Consider the following 20,727-nt stretch of genomic DNA (forward strand, 5'->3'; position numbering starts at 1 on the left):
CTTGCGCACAGCGACTGATGCACTGTTTCTTGAGCCCATTATGCACATTATCAGCCTAGAGCTCTGGACCATTTGTCCTCCTTTCTGTCAGTGCTGCCCTGGGTGATCACATGTTTCCTCTCTGAGTTTCTGCTCCCTTGTCACTGTCTGCAGTGACCTTTCATGGTCATCTTGTCTACCCAGCAGTGGCCAATCCCTCCGAAATCCCAGTGTCCAGTGTTGCTGTATGCGGTCCTGTCTTTGCTCAGCACTTACCCCTTGTATCATATTGTATTTTTAACTTATTTGTTAAGTTACTGCGGATTGCCTGTCTCCTCCTCCCAGAATAGAAGTTGCACATGTGTGTGTGTGTGTGTGTCTTCACTTTGTTTACTTCTCTCTCTCCTCTGCTAGGACTTAGTACTTATACCTAGTAAGCATTTATCAAGAACTCAACAGAGGGGTCTGAAGAGGCGGCTCAGCATTTGATAACACTGGCCATTCTTGCAGAAGACCTGGGTTTGGTTCCCAGCACTCACACAGTGGCTCACAACTGTCTGTAACTTTAGCTTTAGGGGATCTGACACACTTTTCTGATCGCTTTGGACATCAGGAACGCATATGGTGCACATGCATATACGTAGACAAACACTAATAAAATTTTAAAAAAATCTAAAAAAATTAAAAATTAATTTTTTGAAGGAAAGGACATCATAGTTTTTTTGTTAGTATGTTTTTTTAAAAAAGTCAAGTCTTGTTATAGCTCTCACTACCCTCAAAATCACAGAAATTCTCCTACCTCAGACTCCTGAGTGATGAGATTTTAGCTATGCATGGCCTAAGCAGAATGAATAAGAGGAAAAAGAGACCAAAGAGAAGGAGTCCTCAAAGCCAGGAGAAGAATTTTAAACCAAAACACAAAGGCCTGAAAAGTATTTAACATTTTCCCCCCCACCAATTAAAAAAATCTGCCTTTGTTTTGGATTATAATTCAGAGTAAGACATCTCTCCAGCAGCTGTGGGCAGGGAATGGCTGTCTCCCTGGCAAGGTCTACACTGCACAGGCTACTGAGGGCGCCACCCTTTCCTTCTCAGAGGAGCTTGTTGGTCTCTGCAGGAGCCTGCATTTGCTTTTGACCTACTTCCTTAGCTGCTGGGGTGACTGCTCCGGTTCCTAAGGCAGGAGCCCTGTCCCTGGGGGAGGGGGGGCAGAGCCCTGCCTCTGGCTGCACTCTCTATTCCAGTTTTAATTAATTAGATTCTGCAGTGATCGACCATGGAGATCGGCTCTCAATCACTCCTGAACACATGAAAATCTTTGTGAGTACATGAAATAAAAATGTTACAGTGCTGGGGACATTGATCAGAAATGCGATGTTTATGCTGCTGTGTTAATTGGATTTCTGCAACAAGATCTGTGGTTGGGTGGGGTTTATCTGCCGACACAGAGGCAACTTTGGGAAAGGACTCACGGTGGCTTCAAGGTCAGGAACCGGAGCAGCCTGTGGCTGGCCTAGGAGAGTGGGGAGGGTATGAAGGCCTAAGGAACTCCTGCAGTCCAAACTTCTTCCCAGAGAGCTGTGCGGAGAACACCATCTCTCAGACTGTCCGCGGTTTTAATGAGTGTTGGGTTTGAGGTAATGACCTGCGCCCGGACTTTCACAAAGTCCTGGAAACACTTGCGCACATTGCCACTTTATCTCTCGCGCTGCAGCGTGCAGCAGCCAACATTACCGTTGATATCATCTGTGGAGGACTCTTTCCCAGGTTCTTTATTAAGGTTTAATTAAATTTTATGTGTTATCAATTAGGATTAATCTACATTTAGTCTGAATTAGAGGGAGCCAATTATAAATAACACCACTTCTCATTTATTCCTGAATACAGAATGAAGGGTTTTAAACTTTCCTTGAAAAAAAAAAAGAAAAAGAAAAAGAAAGCCCAAACCGCACTTGCGCTGTTGCAAACATGGACTTTTAGAAGAGCTTTGTGCCCGGGAGCCCAAAGTTCCACTAAAACAAAACGAGAAGATGAGAATTCCTATATGAGAGCGTCAGAGAAAAGAATGAGGGGAGAGGGAGAAAGGCGAGGTTAGGCAGAGATGCTCAAGCCTCAAGGTTTCACCTGGTAGAGAGGGAACAGAATTCTCCCCAGTTATGACATCTTTGGGGAAGAGGCCAGACAAGCCAGCGCTCTGTGATTGTGGGTACTGTTGCTGTTTTATGCCCAGCTCTCTTCTTTCTGGGCACAGATGGATTAAACCCCTCTCCTCTTCCTGCCTTGAACACACACAAGGGGTCTTGATGTCTATGGAACTGCGAGAGGAAACAGCCATTAGAACAGCAGCATCAAGAAGGCAAACACCAACAAACGCGGTGAGGATGAAGGGAAAGGAACCGTAGCAAAGACTTTTGCTTCACTGCGATAAAAATATTTCACAGAAGCATCTTCAGGGAGGCAGATTTCATTTGGGCTCATGATCTCTGAGGGTTGGAGGCTGTCATGGTGGGAAGGCATAGATTTTCTGCTCAGTTAATGGCTGCTAACCTCGGCAGCACTGACTGTGTGGCAGAGGATCAGGGCAGGGCAGGAGCCTTCAGAGGCTCACCTTTAGTGACCTACCTCTCATGCCTCCCCCCGGTCCTCCGACATGGAACCAGCAAGTGGAGAAAGAAGGACTCAAAACATAAACCTCTGGGAGACATTCTGCACTTGAACTACAGCATACAGACTGCAGGAGGGAGTGTGAGCTGTTTCAGTCACTCCCGAAACCCGTATGGAGTTTCTCCCAAAAGGAAAAAAGTCACCTAGAACTACCATAAGACTCAGCTATGCCGCTCTAGATATTTGTCAAAAGCCAAGTCAGGACCAATAGAGACACTCACACACTCATGTATATTATGGGAATATTCACAAGAACCACGATATGAAATCAGTCTAGATATCCATAAGTGGATGGATAGGTAACTATATATATAGTTACCCATATCCCCTTTGCTGTGCCGACTATGTAGTGCAGAGGAAGCAAGATTAGTTAAGACACTGAGATGCTGAGGGTTTGTTGTTGTTACTTCAACGTAACATACCTCATCCTGCCATCTAGAACCTCGGATATATGAGCTTGGCTGTCTTCTAAACCCTGGTACCTGATTTACAGAAGTTGTTATATGGACAAAGATAATGAAGGAATGTTCAAAGAGTTTCCTTCAATGAATGGCACACAAGGGGCCATGATCAATGTTAGCAAAGACTGTTGTGGTCTTAGATGTCTCTATCTCTGCAAAAGTGGTGGTGCTTGCAACCTTTTGGTAGTACGTTCAAAGTCTGGTTAATCTCTTAGCAACCAATATCAAACAGATCCCTGTCTATTTAGACTAGGAATCGCTGCACCAGACACCATGAGGCCTCTCTGTTGGTGAGTTTACACAGCTTTAAAATGTACAGGTGTTAGCGCTTCCTTTCCCTCACAGCCCTGTTTGTTAATCCAATGATACATGACTAACAAAAGGTCAGCAAACAATCTTATGACGGTTCCATGGAGAGCTAGGCTGTGCTCTGGCACACCCGTGGACTTGGGAGTTCTTTTTCACAAACACACCAGGTGTGACCTGTGGTTTACACCATGTGCCTGTGTCTATTATCTTGCTGTGTTTTACCTGAGTGTGTCCAGTCTCGGTACAGCTCATACCATGAACTGCAGAGACTCCGTTTCTCTCTGGTGACCCACAGGCTAGACATGCCCCCATGATCTCTTCCCATGGAACTGGTGCTTGCTACTCTGTCAGGAAACCTCCCCGTGTCATAGGAAACCCAAGGGTCACAATAAGGAAAGTTCAAATGTTACCTGTACCCAGAGCTAACACTAGAACACCATTGTAGGTTTGGGTTGCAAGTGGCAGAGGAAACTTATTAGCTCTTATAACTTAAAAAGTCAATGTCCAAACTGTTGGAGTTTCAGGTCTGGCTGTATCCAGGTATTTAAACATCAGTAGCTCTTTGTATTACCCTGTTTTGCCTTGCTTCTCTATATTAATTTTATCAGCTTTATTCACAGGGTGGCAAAACGGCTCCCACCCAGATTTTCTTTCATACCAGTGACCCCAGGAAAATGCCAACCTTGATGTAGACCACTGTGTGGAAGATTTCCGGAGGGCTCCAGGGCTAAACTTTCAATCCACAAGACATTCTAAAAATGTTTTTAAAAAAATCCAATAAAGAGATGGGCGAAGGAAAGGAGTGGACGATTTCAGACAAGGCAAAGCAAACAGCTAATATGCAAATGATGCTATGCTTGTTCTTATGAGAGGGAGGGGAATGCAAATCAAAACCACAGTGAGATCACGCTGGAAATTCATTAGCTTGGCCCAAATCAAAATGACTCATAATCATGACTGTGATCATCGGGAGAGAATGAAGAGTCTCCCCCTTTGCGGGTATGAATAGGGATTGTTTTAGACTGTCAAAGGAAAAAAAAACCTGGACAAAGCTCCCAAAATGCAAAACGTGTGTATTTTGGCTCAGATAGAAATGAAAATAAACATTCAATAGAAATCCATCTATTGCCAATAGCTAAAACTTGCAAAATTCTGAAAATAAGGGAATTATCAAAAAAACAGAGACTATTGAAGAAATTACAGTATTTTTATATTCTAGGATTTTATGCAGTGATTGGGAACAGGTCAGACCTATGTATGGGGGCCTATCCTGTCAAGCAAGTTTGTACCGTATGACCCTCATTTTGAAGAACCTGTTTTAAGTAGGAAATCTTCCTTTTGACTCTTCATGGACCACTATTCGTATAAATGCAGGAAAAACCTGTAATGCTAACTACAGAATAGCTGATATTAGCTATTTTGTATTTTTAATTCATTGCCTTTAGTTTTTAAATGTATGTGTGTAGGCACCCACACGTGTATGTGCTTATGATGGTAGATGCCCATAGAGGCCAGAGGGATCGGATCCCCCTGGAGGTGGAGTTACAGGTGGCTGTGAGCTGCCTGCCATCGTTGCTGGGAGTCTGACTCTGTCTCCTGGGAGAGCAGCCCACTCGCTTAGCTGTAGAGCTCTCTCTCTCTCATAGTAGCTGCTTTGAAGGCACGCGGACATTTAGAGTAACAATACAGATAGTGATAATGCAGTTTGAAAGGGAAATTCATTAATATATGAATATATATTATATATGTGCAATGAATTTCCCTTTAAGAATAGACATATATGCCAAATTTTAACTGTTTTCTCATGAGAAATTAGAAGGAAGCTGGGCGGTGTGGTGCAGGGCTTTAATCCCAGCACTCGGGAGGCAGAGGCAAATGGATGTCTGTGAGTTTGAGGCCAGCCTGGTCTACAGGAGCTAGTTCCAGGACAGGCTCCAAAGCTACAGAGAAACCCCCTGTCTCGAAAAACCAAATAAATAAATAAGGAAAAAAGAAATCAGAAGGGTACAGAGGGGCATGTTAAATCTTTTAAGAAATAAATCTTTTATGTGTCCTGTGTGCCTAGGTGTGAGTACATGTTTATATGTATGTATCACACATCTGCTGTATGGGGTTTGGGAACTAACCTCCGGTTATCAGGCTTAGCACCAAGTGCCTTAACCTGCTGAGTCATCTTGTGGCCTCAGCACCTTAAATTTTGTAGTTGACATATTAGGATCTGCATGTCTTTGTCAAGGTGTATTTCTTGGAAAGTTGCTAATAGCATCTACTGGCTAGTTTTAGCTATGATGCTTGGCCATGATGGAATGGCCTTGTTCATGCTGGGCACACTGGGGAGCTGCGTTTTCAGTGTGAGTCATGATATATACTATGTACTTAGTCGTTCTCTTAGGGATGGCAGGAGGGTTTGGCCCTGATGGCTGAATGATCTTTGTTCTTCATTAAACTGAGTCTTGTGGATTCAGTCAGTCAAATGTATTTTAGTTACTTTGTTTCTCCTGTATTAATTACAGTTGTACTGTATTCTATTACATATATACATATGTATACATATACATATTATTTTGTATTAGTTACTGTTTTCTGTTGCTGTGACAGAGTGTCTAACAAAGAGCGACTTAGAGAAAAGGGCTAACCTGGGCTTACAGTTCCATAGGGGATACAACCCATCACAGCAGGGGAGGCACAGGCGCAGCAGAGTTAAGCTGGCCTGCTCTCTAGGAGGCTGGAGAAGTACATTTTCAGGGATCAGGAAGCAGAGGAGAACAGAACTTGGGGCCAGTCTATAAGTCTACCCTCAAAGTGACATACTTCCTTCCAGCAAGGCTCCACCTCGTAAAGGTCCCATAACCATAAAAAAAAACCCAAACAAAAAACTGGGGATCATGAGCCTATGGGTGATAATTCTTATTCAAATCACAACAGTACCTGCTGTTGATCATGGTCTCTAAGAATAATAGTAGATACCTCATGTGACACAAGCTGGGGTGGGGGGAGAATTGCTTCTTTTCAGTTATTTTAGGTTATTGTATTAACTAAGGAGTCAATACCATTCCTCATGGTTAACAGCCTGTTTATATCCAACCAAACTGTAGTGCCCTAGTGAGTCTTAATAGAGTACCAGGCACCATGCTAGACACATCCTTTTGTCTTGGGCTCCTAGTCTGTGTTCCTCACACTTACACTGAACAGCCATTACTGTTCGGAAATGGACTGAAAAGAATAATCTCTTAAGAAATTATCGAGTCTAAGGAGAAATAAAACATACAGTCAAACACCATTTAGAGAGTAATGAGAGTGTGAATAAAACACAGGAGAACGTGCGAGATACAGCCAGGGCTCTCAGATCGCTGTTTTCTGTCGTAGATAAAAAAAGAAATGAAGCAAGCTTTAAAATCAAGAGGTATGAAAATTAGCAAAAACTTTAAAAGGAATCTGGAACAATCAGTCTTTAAGGAACAAAGCAGAAACCCACAGATCTTAGAGCAGAAAAGAGAGAATGTATCAGAGAGGTGGTTCTGGGAAGAAACCCCGCAGCTCAGCTGGTACTCTAACCAACTGGCTCGAGAGGGGAAAACAAGCAATATTATCAGTGAATGAGGCACTTTTGGAGGCCTGTGAGAGATTAGAAAGCCAAGACATTACCACGCGCAACTCTCTGCAATGACACAGATTTGCTTTGTGAAATACGAATTACAAAAGTAGACTTATAAAAAAGGAGTCAGCCTGAATGATAAAAAACATACAAATGTAAAATGCACATTACAAATGTTATATCTAAAGCAGCCTCTTTGCATAGATATTTTTCTAATGTTTTTTTTTCCTTTGGATTTTCCAATAAAAGATATTTTTTTTAAGACTCAGCTAATGGTTCCAGATTATAGAAAAGCATCGAAAACCCTTTAATTCATTTTATGAGCCTAGCACAAGCCTGAAATCCAATCTTGAAGACTACAGTGGAGGGGGGGGGGAGAAAAGGCGACCACGGTACTAGATGAAAACCATAAACAAAACTGCAGCAAACAATTCAATAATGTGTTAATGGAATCGTTCACCATGACCAAGTAGGATTTGTCCTAGGAATGCAAAACCTTTTCTTCTGCAGATTGTTTTATTTAAAAAGAAAGAAAATAAAATCTTATAGATGAATTCATTCATCCTCTCTGAACAGCTCTTGGCTTCTCTGCCTCCCTTCTCCCTTCATCTCCTCATCCCTTGCAAAACACAGAGCTCATAGGGTCTTTGAAGCTGATATTTATCCCTCCAGTTTATGTTTTCTGCTGTCCCTGAAACTTTTATAAATATCCACGACTGTCTAGGCACACATGATTTTGTATGCCATGGCTTTGTTCTCTCAGGATTATGGTTTTGAGATTCACCAATGCTGACTCGAGAGCTGGCCAATTCATTTTATCCGTACTCCATATTTTTGCAATTATTAGTTTTAAAAACATATTTCCCTAGTTTTACTTATGTTGCTGTGATAAAACACCCTGACAAAATGCAACTTAGGGGAGAAAGAGGATAATTTTTTTTTATAATTCCAAGTTCCAGCTGATGACCGTGGTAATGTCAGTCACAGTGGCAGAGACTTGAGAAAATTGCTCACATCACATTTATAGTCAAGAGCAGAGAAAGAGAGCGAGAGTGAGCGAGTGAGCGAGCGAGCGAGCGAGCGAGCGAGAGAGAGAGAGAGAGAGAGAGAATGAGAATGGATGCATGCATGCCCACTTGTTCCCTTGCTTGTACTAAGCCCAATTTCTCAGCTATCATATAGTTCTGAACCCTGTGCCGAGGGAATGGTGTTGCCCACACTGGGCTGGGTGTTTCCACATCAACCAATTTAATTAAGACAATTCCCACAAGCCATGCCCACAGGGCAATCCAGTGCGGATATCTCTCATTCAGACCCTCTTCTCAGGTGACTCTGGGGTGTGTCATGGTGCCCATTAAAGCTAATCATCACATATGTGGACATTATTCTGTTAAGAACATTTGTGTCTACTTCAAGTTACTATGTTGAAGCCCTAACAGTGCATTAGGAGTTGGGGTAGACTTTGGGGCTTTTATAGTTTGGATCTGATCAGTTCAAAAGTTTACGTGTTAAAGGCTTCATTCCCAGATATTGGGAAGTGTTGGGAATTATAGAAAGTGGGGCCTATTTGGCGGAAGTAGGTCACTGGGGCCATGGCATTTAGGGTATATTAGGACCTGTATCTGCTTCCTGGTTACCATAATGAGCTGCTCTTCTCTTCCAGATGCTCCTGGCATGATATTTCCAAAGAAATGGGGCCGAACAATTATGTTCTCCATAACTGCTTTGAAAGCTTTGCAATCTTGAGCCTCAAACCCCTTCCTCCTCTTAGGTCACTTCACTCGGGTATTTTGTCACCGCCACATAAAGCTGACACAGAACATGACTGAGCCATGAAGGGAGAGCCCCCATGAATGGAATCGAGGCACTTACAACAGAGACTCCAGAGCCATCTCGCCCATCGAGGACAGAGTGAGGAGGCAGAAGTGTGCGGCCTGGAAGAAATCCCGCAGCAGAAACTGACTAGGCTGACGCCCGCCTTCCAGCCTCCTTCTGTTGCTCATGAGCCACCGAGTTTGCAGTGTTTTGTTATAGCAGCGTGGCCTGAGACAGAAGTGTAGGTTGCTTCTTTTCTTAGCTGCTGTTCTAACAATGCTAGAGCAAATGTGTACACTTCCCCACCCACGCGCGTGAATGAGGCTGCAGCAGAGAGCCTCCTGCAGCAGGAGGGGGTATTTCTGCCTCCCACACCTTGCTGACTCTTGTGTGGGATGGGCTTTGATGCCCGTTTTAATTTGCAGTTCCTTGATTACTAGTGAAGTGGAGATTTTTCTACTGTCTGTTTCCTTTCGCCTAAGTTGTCTGTTTATAGTCTTAGCTTAATTTATACCCGATTAAAACAATTCTTTTCTTGTCGTTTTGTAGGGTCTGTATATATCTTAAATGTAGAGCCAGAATTGTTTTATAACAGGAAATCTATTCATAAAATATTTCATATGGTTATGTCAATAGATTCTGAAAGGCCTTTAATAGACCTGAGGTTCATTCCTGACACAAAGCCTTTTAGAAATTTGAATGAAGCATGATAAAATGTTATCTTTTAATCCTAAGCACACTTCAGACTTGAAGAGGAAACTGAAGATGCAGTTATACCATTGACAAAGATGCTCCCTGCTGTGGGCAGAATTGTGTTCCTCAAATCCATATGTTGAAGTCTGAAACCTCAAGTGCCCCAGTAAGTGACTGGGGTAGTCTGCTTAAAGAGTTTATCCAGTTCAAATATGGCCATTACGGTCTCTTTTGTCCTTACAAGTTGAGGAAATTCACACACAAAATGTGAGGCGGGAAGGTCATAAGGAGACAGAGGAGAAGGCAGTCATTTGTAAGTCTAGGAGAGAGGCCTCAGAGAAGACAACCTCACTCACCTTCAGCTTGGACTTCAGCCTCTGGAACCAGGAGAAAATAAACTTTTGTTGTTTAATGGCCCTCTAGCCCATGGTACCTAGTTATAGTATATTGCTGTCATATTGTTGTTATGTATTATCTTAGTTAGGGTTTCTATTGCTGTGAAGAAACACCATGACCAGGACAACTTTTATAAAGGAAACATTTAATTGGGTGACTTACAGTTCAGAGGTTTAGTCCATTATTATCATGGCGGGACATGGTGCCATGTAGGCAGACATGGTGTTGAAGAAGGAACTGGGAGTTCTATATCTTGCAGGCAACAGAAAGTGAACTGAGACACTGGGCATGGCTTGAGCATATATGAGACTTCAAAACCTGCCTCCACAGTGACACACTTTCTCCAACTAGGCCACACCTACCCCAAAAAAACCGCACCTCCTAATAGTGCCACTCCTTTTGGGAGCCATTTTTTTTTGAACCACCATTTTGTAGCTGGAGACTGTACTTTCATTTCCAACCACCCAAACTTGAATAATCACACAAAAACTATATTAACTACAACACTACTTGGCCAATAGCTTAGGTATATTACTAGCTAATTCTTATATTTTAAATTAACCCATTTCTATTAATCTGTGTATCGCCACGAGGCTGTGGATTACTGGCGTCTCTGTCCTTCAGCAGCTACATGGTGTCTCCTTGACTCCGCCTACTTTCTCTATATATCTCTTCCAGCTTGGCTATATTCTGCCCTGCCATTGGCCAAAGCAGCTTTATTCATTAACCAATAAACACAACACATATGTAGAAGGACTTCCCACATCGCTACTACAGTCATACACATTAAATAACATAATATCATATATGTTTTTACATATTGTGAAACTGTTGACCAATGCCCAATGCTAGTGAAATTATGGCATAATTGAAAAAAAGACATTAGAAGGGGTCAGGGAGATGGACTCAGCAGGTAAAAGCATGATGACCTAAGTATTGTTGGGAGCCCAAAGAAGGGTTCATTCAGGTAAGCCCTAGAGAAACCAGGAATGTTAAACACACAGGATTACCTCTTCTATGGGAAAGATCTATAACCTGCTTTTCCACCCCGAAGAGTGAGAAAGGAGGTGGTTAATGATCTGTGCTATCTGTAGGGTCAGACCATACCAAGATCCCACAGCAGGACAAGGGGTGGCTAAGAGTCTACATGACCTTCGTGTTACCATATGTCCAAGGGCTCCCCACACTCCCACAGCCAAGATCAGAGGTAGCTAACAGCCCAAATGACCTCTACGCTATCTGTATGATGGAGATCACCACCATATCCTCCCCCAGGCTGAAGATAACATGTATAGTCTGTCCCTAAAACCCATCTTCATGGGAGAAGTGACACGTATTTTGAGAAGAGTGTCAATGTAATGATGCCTCCTGTGAGCAGGAAATTGTGTTCCATCAGGAAATGTTTCCCCAAGTCGTACTGCACTTATGTCTGCCTACAACAAACTGCCCTGTGTCAGATTCCAGAAGACTGAACCTACACTGTCTACTGAGTCATGTTGAACTGAGTTTCCTTCTTGCCTCATGTGGTTGGACACTTTGCTGGCCCTGGGAGTCGCAGAGAGCCCCATGAAGTATGATTCCCCAGAACCCGTTTAACAGTGGAAGGAAAGAACAAACCCTAGAAAGTTGTCCTCCAGTCTACAGATATGCACTGTGTGTGCCCCTCCACACATATCAAGCACATGCACATACATGTGCACACACACGTATACACACCCACAAATATGAATAAACAGAAATTTAAAAAGAGTTCAGCATATAATTCACAAGTGATGTGATTTCTTGTTAGGACCTCTGCGGGAATTGTGAGTACGGTGATTGGCTAGGAGTTGGCCACCTGCCAGTCAATAACTAGATAACCATTAACGCCCAAAATTTAAAATAACCAGCTGCTTGCAACATGACAAGTATATGAAGGAAACCATAACCACTTCCCGAGCAATAGAGATGGTTTAAATCCACGAAGAGATTGCTCAGTCATCTGCACTGGAACATAAAGAATTTAGAGATTCAAATCATGCTAAAAATAGCCGACAGACAACATGTGGTATTTCCATTTTGAGTAGCTTAATAAATTAACTCTATGGTTCAGTTAGAATAATTTGAGAAAAGTGGATTGCAATACACAACACTTTGTTACAAGGCTCTGACAATTAAAACAGCACCACATGGTTCTAGAAGTCATGGCCAGGTGAGCAGGACAAAGACTGTTTCCTGGAGAGTCACGAACAAATGTCTGTTTGTCTCAGACGAGGCTCCGCCAACATGCTGAAAGAGTGTGGGTGAGGGGTAACTTGCAGGAGTGACCCCCAGACTACTGCATCATGAAAAGTCCCACCCCACATGGAAGATGACTTCCTCATTCTGTGTAGTGGGATCCTTTCCCCTCTCTGGATACTGCAGCACCCTAGAGAACAGGAGAAGCCGTGAAGACAGAGCATTGGAAGGAGTGGTTAGAAGGGGAGAGGGTCTCGTGACCTTCGCCAGCCTCCTTTTATCTGAAGGGATGCTGACAGGCTCAAACTTGCCGAGGGTCTCCCTGCGGAGAGTCACAGGGGCCCTGGTTAAGATGGTAATGACAGTTATGCTCAGGGCCAGCATTCCACAGGTTCCCTGCCTTGCTTTATTATGCCAACCAGTGAAAGAAGTGCAAAATGGAAAAATAGATGGTACACATGTAGTCTTTTAAAGAAAGCAAAGAGGACATGTTTGACTTCAATGGTTGGCCAGGCAGAGGTTAGGGCTAGGGTTAGTTTGATTGTGACATTTGCATCTGTTGTTGATGGCTTTGGGGCAGGGGTGTATGGTTGTTAGGATAACCCTAGCAGTCTGAAGTAGTCAAGAGTCCTGTCGTTGGGACTAAATGACTGAGAGATCAACTTCAAGGAGGAACTGTTTCTTTGACTGAAGGCTTCAGGGGCTTCAGTTCCTGGCCACTTGGCCCTGTTGTTTTGGGCCAGTTTCAGAGCAGAGAAGCAGGGGTGAGAACCATGTTGATGATCAGAGTTGCTCATGCCACAGTAGCCAGAAAGCATAGAACGAAAGTGGTGGGGCTGAGTCCTAACAGCCTCTTTCACGGGCAAATGCCCAGTGACCTCTCTTTCCTCCATAAGCCCACTATCTCATAAAGACTTTGCCAAGTCCTATAGAGCCGCAGGCTATGACCAAACATTTCCATGTCCTATAGAGCCACAGGCTATGACCAAACATTTATCTCACGACCTTTGGGGGACAGCACAGCTCCAAACCATAACACTGTGCATTCCCTCTTCTCTTGGCTGTGTGGAGTTTCTGTAAGTTTCTTCCTGCCAGGGAAAAGTCATGGGATAGAAATCATTCTTGAGCAATGCAATGGGGAAAATGACGCAGTCAGGAAAGTGCTGGCCTTGCAAGTGTGAGGACGTGAGTCCAGTCCTCTGGAATTTGTATGAGAAAGCTCCACGTGGTGGCACCTGCCTGTACCCCAGGGCTGGGAAGGTTGAGACTGGAGGACCCCTGGGGCTCACGGGTCAGCTCTGTGAGCTCCAGCTTCTGAGAGAGACCCTGTCTCAAAAAAAATAAGGTGGAGAAAGAGCAATTGGGAATGATGCCCAACAGTGACTTTTGGCCTACATCTTCGCACACCTTTTCATTTAAAAAAAAAGGAAATTATACTTGTGGTGTATGCCATATAGTTAGGACTATGTTTGTCTCCATAGATAACATTCAGATTTTTCAAGAAACCATGCTTAGGGAGAGTGTTCCTGCTCGAGTCCTCTGGTTCATTCCCTCAGGAAACTGAACTCAGGGTCTGGCTTCTAGCCTCGTTTTCATTCCACACTTCCTCTCAGCCGCAGAGCAGGTTTGGAGAGGGGCTGACGGGGTCTTCTCAGGCAAGCTGTGGGAGCCAGGGGTATTTAGGAAATGCAAGGGTCCTGGTGACACAACCAGTGACCGGAACAGGTGTGTGTGTGTGTGGGGGGGGGGGGGGGCGGGCACGCACGCGTGTGAAAGGGGAGAGGATGCAGACTGCTTGAAGAAGCTGGAGTTATGAGGAACCACGCCCAGGGTGATGTAGAATCAGGGGATTGGCATACACTCCCCTTCTCTGACAAAGGGCAAGGTAGTAATATTTCAGACCCTGCAGCCCCTATGGATCTTGTAGCTTTTCTGCTCGGCTCTAGGAGAGGCAAAGAGCCACAGGCACAGAAGGATCTGGTTCTCCCATAGAGCTTCATTTACAAGAGCAATGGTGGCCGAGACTTGGTCTGTGGACTGGAGTTTTCAGAGTCCTGATTCAGAATGTGGTCTTGCGTTAGAGCAGCCTCCGCTGCTCCCTCACAGGATGCTGGAAAACATGTTCTGTGGATGCCGTTTGCTCTTGTCTAAAGTGGGGGTGGTGACGGCACATGTCACAGTGCTGTGTCCAGCCAGGGCTCAAGAAATGGCTTTGTTGTCAGCCTCTCCATTACAATGATTATTTCCAGTGAGGGATAGTAGCTCTTAGGAAGGTCACCCCAGGACAAATTTGATTCCCCTTCTCCTGGCTTAAAAATAAAATGAGAACACCGATTGCACTTAACACTTCTGTCATCAGACACGAATCTAGCACTGCCAACTCCCTGTAACATCTGCTGGCAGGTCTGTGGATAGACTTCATATCAACTCTGAATTCCTGAAGGATCCATGCTCAGTTTTGTTCCTTCATATTGGAGATTGAAGCTGAGAATTTCACAGTACTGGGACAGGTCGGGACTTGATGGTTGTTTGGGAGGGTAAGACATTGTCCCCATAAATAACATTCTGTCTTCTCAAGTGTCCCCCGCATGACCAGCCAATCCTTCTGCACTTGGGCTAATTTCTTCCTTGCTGGGCAGCCATTTGTCCTTAGGTGTTCAGGAAGGGACATACATTTTTCCTTTTACCCTTTCTGTTCTCCTAGAACATCCCCAAGTCCCTGCTCTGGGGATTACCTGTGTGGTGACATCGTTTGTCACTGTCAGAAGCCAACATGTGGTATCTGAAAAGCGGGCGTTTATTTGATCAAAGGGCCCCTGGCATTAAGATGTCCAAATTATTTTATTTGATTTTTGTTCAGAGCCATAAGTCAGTGTCTGAGGTGTACCTTGCAGCCGTCTCCTTACCTGGATCCCCACTGCTCTGATCAGGGCAATCATGTTTACTCCTGGGCCTTCTGCTGATCTCTCTGCTTCTGCTTAGGGGTCCTCATTAGTGTTCCTCCCCTGTTCTCTACATAGTGGCCATATTTTTTGTCTTAATGCAGTAGAGCTTGTCTTAAAACTTCCTAGTGTCTCCCGCCAGTCTTGGAAGGAAATCCAAGATGTCTGTAGCTGGTGATCCATAAGGCTCCATATCACCTATCTCTCTGTTCTGTCCCCAGTGGCACTGGAGCACTTGATCCACCACACCTACGTTGTAAAGATGCCCCACCTTGGGACCTTGCACCCCATGTTCCCACCTGTCATGACATCTGCTATGAATCTCTTCTTGCATTTGTGACAGTCACTATAGGCTTCATAGCTCGAAATGTTCTGAAATCAACGCCACGCCTTCTGGAGACTCTGGAAGGTTCTGGAGGAGACTTTATTTAAACCCCTGTCTATTCCAGAAACAGAGGCTGCTTGCACATCTTGGCTCATGGCAGCATCTCTTGGATGTCTGCCTCCACTGTCACATCTCCTCCACCCTTCTTTCCTTTTCTCTCCTTATAAAGATCCCGTGGTTCCAGGGGCCCCACCTAAACGGCACAGTAGAACCACCCCACCTCTTTGATGTCCCTTCTGACATGTGATAGAACATAGTGTGTTTGTAGGTCCGTGAGATTATGACATGGATACTTGGGGGAGGAATGATATTTTAGGCATCATATTGCTTCTTTGGAAGTGGCCTATTCCTCTTTTATTGAAAATAGATATCTTCGGTCTTGGGTCCCAGTGGCGGCGGCGGCCCTGGGGAGGGGCGTAGTCAGTCTACAGCAGCCTTCCGCGGGGCCACCAACGCAGGCTAACGGGAACCACAAGTCCTGCACTAAATTGGAGCCGCTGGAGGCATTGGTGGGAAATGGTGGACGAGGCGTTGTTTTTGCTTCTCCATAACGAGATGGTGTCCAAAGTGTACAAGTCCGCTAAGCAGGGGGATGTGGAAAATGGACGATGTATTACTAAGCTGGAAAACATGGGGTTTGAGTGGGGCAAGGATTGATAGAAAGGTTTACGAAAGATACTGCAAGGTTCAAGGATGAATTAGACATCATGAAGTTTATACGTAAAGATTTTAGGACCACAGTATTCAAGAAACAAATTGATAATCTATGGACAAATCGTCAGGGCATATATGTGCTCCAGGACAACAAATTTCGACTGCTTACTCAGCTGTCTGCGGGAAAACAGTGTTTAGAACATGCATCAATGTAGCTAGCATTTACATGTGGCTTAATCAGAGGTGGCTTGTCAAACTTGGGAATTAAAAAGTATTGTAACAGCTGAAGTATCTTCAAGGCCTGTCTGCAAATTCCAGGTGATGATACAGAATAAGAAGGGCGCAGGGAAACACGAGAGAGTCTGCTCCTGGGCAAAGTCCTGCAAGTGCTGATCTCTGCTCACTGTTGTTGGTCTGTGCTGGAGCAGAGAGGGCTTACCTCACCAGGTTCACATAGACCAAATCAAAGGCAATAAGGTCCTTCCACCATGACGCAAACTAACTGAACTGTTTGAAGTGATGTCAGTAAACTAGACACCAAAATGTAAAGCTCTCTATTTTAAACGTCTTTATTTCCTAGTGTGATATGTATTTAACCATAGGTTGAGATTGAAACTCAGGGTGCGTTGAATTGCTATACAGGAAAATATGCACCAATCAGAATAGTTTCTATTCAAATGACCAAAATTTGTTAAAGCATAAACGTGTTTTAGTTATTTTAAAAAAACAAACCACTATGCTAAATTAAGCTTAATTTTATAGTATTGTTTATAATTTATTTGTTGAGAGAATTTGTATGCTTATATAAGGATTTCATTTATACATTGTATGTTTATATGAATATATAAATACATATGTTATTGTCAAAAGAAAGAAAATAGATACCTTCATACAACAAATTCTGATTATGGTTTCCCCTCCCCATATTCCTACCAGTTCTTCCCACCTCCCTTCACATCAAGATCCACGCTCTTTTTGTCTCTTTCTAGAAAACCAGTAGGCATCTAAGGAAAAATAATAAAATAAAATACACCCATCAGGTTCAGTGTGGTAGGATTTATATTGAGGTCTTTGATCCATTTGGAGGTGAGTTTTGTGCATGGGGATAGATATGGATCTATTTGCATTCTTCTATATGTTGACATCCAGTTATGCCAGCACCATTTGTTGAAGATACTTTCTTTTTTCCCCATTGTATAATTTTAGCATATTTCAAAAATCAGGTTTCCATAGGTGTGTAGATTAATATCTGGGTCTTCAATTTGATTCTATTGTCAACCTGTCTGTTTTTATGCCAATACCAAGCTGTTTTTAGTGTTGTAGCTCTATAATAGAGCTTGAGGTCAGGGATGGTGATGCCTCCAGAAGTTTCTTTATTGTACAGTATTGTTTTGGCTATTGTGAGTTATTTGTTTTCCCATTTGAAGTTGAGTATTGTTCTTTCGAGGTCTGTGAAGAATTATGTTGAGATTTTGATGAGAATTGCATTGAATCTACAGCTTGCTTTTGGTAGGATTACCATTTTTATTATGTTGATTCTACCTATCCAAGAGCATGGGGGTCTTTTCATTTTTTGATATCTTCTTCAGTTTCTTTCTCCAAAGACTTAAAGTTCTTGTACAGTTGTTTCACTTCTTTCGTTAGTGTTACCCAAGGTATTTCATGTTATTTGTGGCTATTGTGAATGGTGATGTTTCTCTGATTTCTTTTTCAGCTTCTTTATCATTTGTATACAGGAGTGCTACTGAATTTTTTTTTGAGTTGATCATGTGTCCTGCCACATTACTGAAGATGATTATCAGCTGTACGAGTTCCCTGGTAGAGTTTTTGGGGTCATTTATGTATACTATCGTATCATTGGCAGATAGCAAAAGTCTGACATCTTCCTTTCCAATTTGTATCTGCTTGAGCTTCTTCTGTTGTCTTATTCTCTAGCTAGAACTTCAAGTACTATATTGAATAGATATGAAGGGAGTGGAAAGCCTTGAATTGTTCCTGATTTTAGTGGAATCACTTTGAGTTTCTCTCCATTTAATTTGATGTTGGCTGTTGGCTTTCTGTATATTGCTTTTTGTATGTTTAGATATGTTCCTTGTTTCTCTGATCTCTCCAAGACCTTCATCATGAAGCGGTGTTGGAATTTGTCGAATGCTTTTATAGCATCTAATGAGATGATCATTTGGGATTTTTCTTTTAGTTTATTTATATGGTGGATCACATTGATAGATTTTTATATGTTGAACCATCCCTGCATCTCTGGGATGAGGTCAACTTGATCATGGTGGATGATTTTTTTGACGTGCTCTTGGATTCAGTTTGCAACAGGAGACCACTTTCTAAAAAACACCAATAGCACAGACACTGAGAACAACAACAAGTAAATGGGACCTCCTGAAACTGGAAAACTTCTGTAAAGCAAAGGACATGGTCAATAAGACAAAAAGGCAGCCTACTTAATGGGAAAAGATTTTCATCAACTCCACATCAGACACAGGACTGATCTCCAAAATATATAAAGAACTCAAGAAATTAGACATTAAAATACCAAATAATCCAATTTAAAAGTGGGGTACAGATCTAAACAGAGAATTTTCAAAAGAAGAATTTTAAATGGCCCAAGACATTTAAGGAAATGTTCAACATTCTAAGCCATCAGAGAAATTCAAATTAAAATGACTCTGAGCTATCATCTCACACCAGTGAGAATGGCTAAGATCAAAAGCACCAGTGATAGCTTATGCTGGAGAGGATATGGAGTAAGGGAAATACTCGTCCATTGCTGGTGGGAATGCAAACTTGTACAACTACTCTGGAAATCAGTATGGCGGTTTCTCAGAAAATTGGGAATCAACCTACCTCAAGACTCAGCAAAACCACTCTTGGGCTTATACCCAAAGGATTCTCAATCACACCACAGGACATTTGTTCAACCATGTTCATAGCAGCATTATTTGTAATATTCAGGACCTGGAAACAACCTAGATGCCCCTCAACTGAAGAATGGGTAAAGATAATGTAGTACATCCACACAATGGAGTACTATCAGCTGTAAAAGGCAATGAAATTTTCATCTTGAAATTTTCATGAAAATGAATGGAACTAGCAAAAGCCACCCTGAGTGAGGTAACCCAGACCCAGAAAGATGAGCATGGTATGTACCCACTCATAAGTGAATACTATCTGTAAAGCAAAGGATAATGAACCTATAGTCCACAACCCCATAGAAGCTAAGTAACAAGGTGAACCCTAAGAAAAACATATATAGATTTTCCTGGAAAGGGGAAATAGACAAGATCTCCTGAGAAAATTGGGAGAATGGGGGTGGGGGGAGAAGGGAGAGAGGAAAGGTAAGAAAGAGAGGAGGGGAGAAGGGGAAGGGGGAACTTGAGGAAAATGGATGGTCAGGACAGAGGGAGGACAGAGATGAGAAGAAGGAAAGAGATATCTTGATTGAGGGAACCACTATGGGGTTAGCAAGAAACCTGTCAAGAGAAATTCCCAGGAATCCACAAAGATGACCCCAGCTAAGACCCTAAGCAACAGTGGAGAGGGTGCCTGAACTGGCCTTTCCCTGTAGTCAGGATGAGTGTTCTCCTGTCCCATATCCTCACTAGCATGAGTTGGTTTTGTCTTATTGGTCTTGGCCTCTGATTCGTGTAAGTTAAAATCTCAAAGCAGGTTTGATTTGTATTTCCCTGATGATCCTAAAGGTTTTGAACATTTCTTTGAGTGCTTCTCAGCTATTTGCATTTCCTCTTTTGTGAATTCTCTGGTTAGATCCGTACCCCCTTTTAAAAAACTTTTTCCTACTCATTTATTTTCATTTTTAATTGTTTTTATTGACCTATATATTTTTTCTCCACTCCTCTCCCTTCCTCCTCCCTCTCCTCTACCCTCTCCTATGATTCCCCACACTCTCAATTTACTCAGGAGATCTTGTCTTTCTACTTCCCATGTAGATTAGATCTATGTAAGTCTCTCTTAGGGTCCTCTTTGTTGTCTAGGTTCCCTGGGATTGTGAATTGTAGGCTGGTTTTTTTTTTGCTTTATGTCTAAAAGCCACTTACAACTGAGTAATATTATATTTGTCTTTCTAGGTCTGGGTTACCTCACTCAATATGATGTTTTCTAGATCCATCTATTTGCCTGCAATTTTCAAGATGTCATTATTTTTTCCCACTGTGTAGTACTCCATTATGTAAGTTTACCACATTTTCCTTATCTATTCTTTGGTTGAGGGGCATTTAGGTTGTTTCCAGGTTCCGGCTATGATAAACAGTGCTGCTATGAACATAGCTGAGCACATGTCCTTGTGGTATGATTGAGCATCCTTTGGGTAATAACCAAAAGCGGTATTGCTAGTTCTTGAGGTAGGTTGTTTCCAAATTTTCTGAGAAATTGCCATACTGAAATCCAAAGTGGTTGTTTTGGATTTTGTGTCTTAAATTGGTGTCTAGGAGCACATTCTATTTGGAGGGATAAACTTTTTCTTTCTTTCTTTTTTCTTTTTTTGTGGGAGAGGTTGTATAGGCAGAGGGTGGAAGCAAGGGGATGGGGTAGAGATCTGAAACAGTTCGCACTTCCACCAACAATGGAGGAGTGTTCCCTTTACCCCAC

At 42.9% G+C, this 20,727-nt stretch overlaps 1 pseudogene; it reads left to right on the forward strand.

The window, feature by feature from the left end:
* The first annotated feature begins 15,972 nt into the window (after positions 1-15,972).
* LOC142850957 (trafficking protein particle complex subunit 6B pseudogene) lies at positions 15,973-16,726 on the forward strand (annotated as a pseudogene).
* Positions 16,727-20,727: the final 4,001 nt, after the last annotated feature.

The sequence above is a fragment of the Microtus pennsylvanicus genome, chromosome 5 (genome assembly GCF_037038515.1).
Source record: "Microtus pennsylvanicus isolate mMicPen1 chromosome 5, mMicPen1.hap1, whole genome shotgun sequence".
NCBI classification, from domain to species: Eukaryota; Metazoa; Chordata; class Mammalia; order Rodentia; family Cricetidae; genus Microtus; species Microtus pennsylvanicus.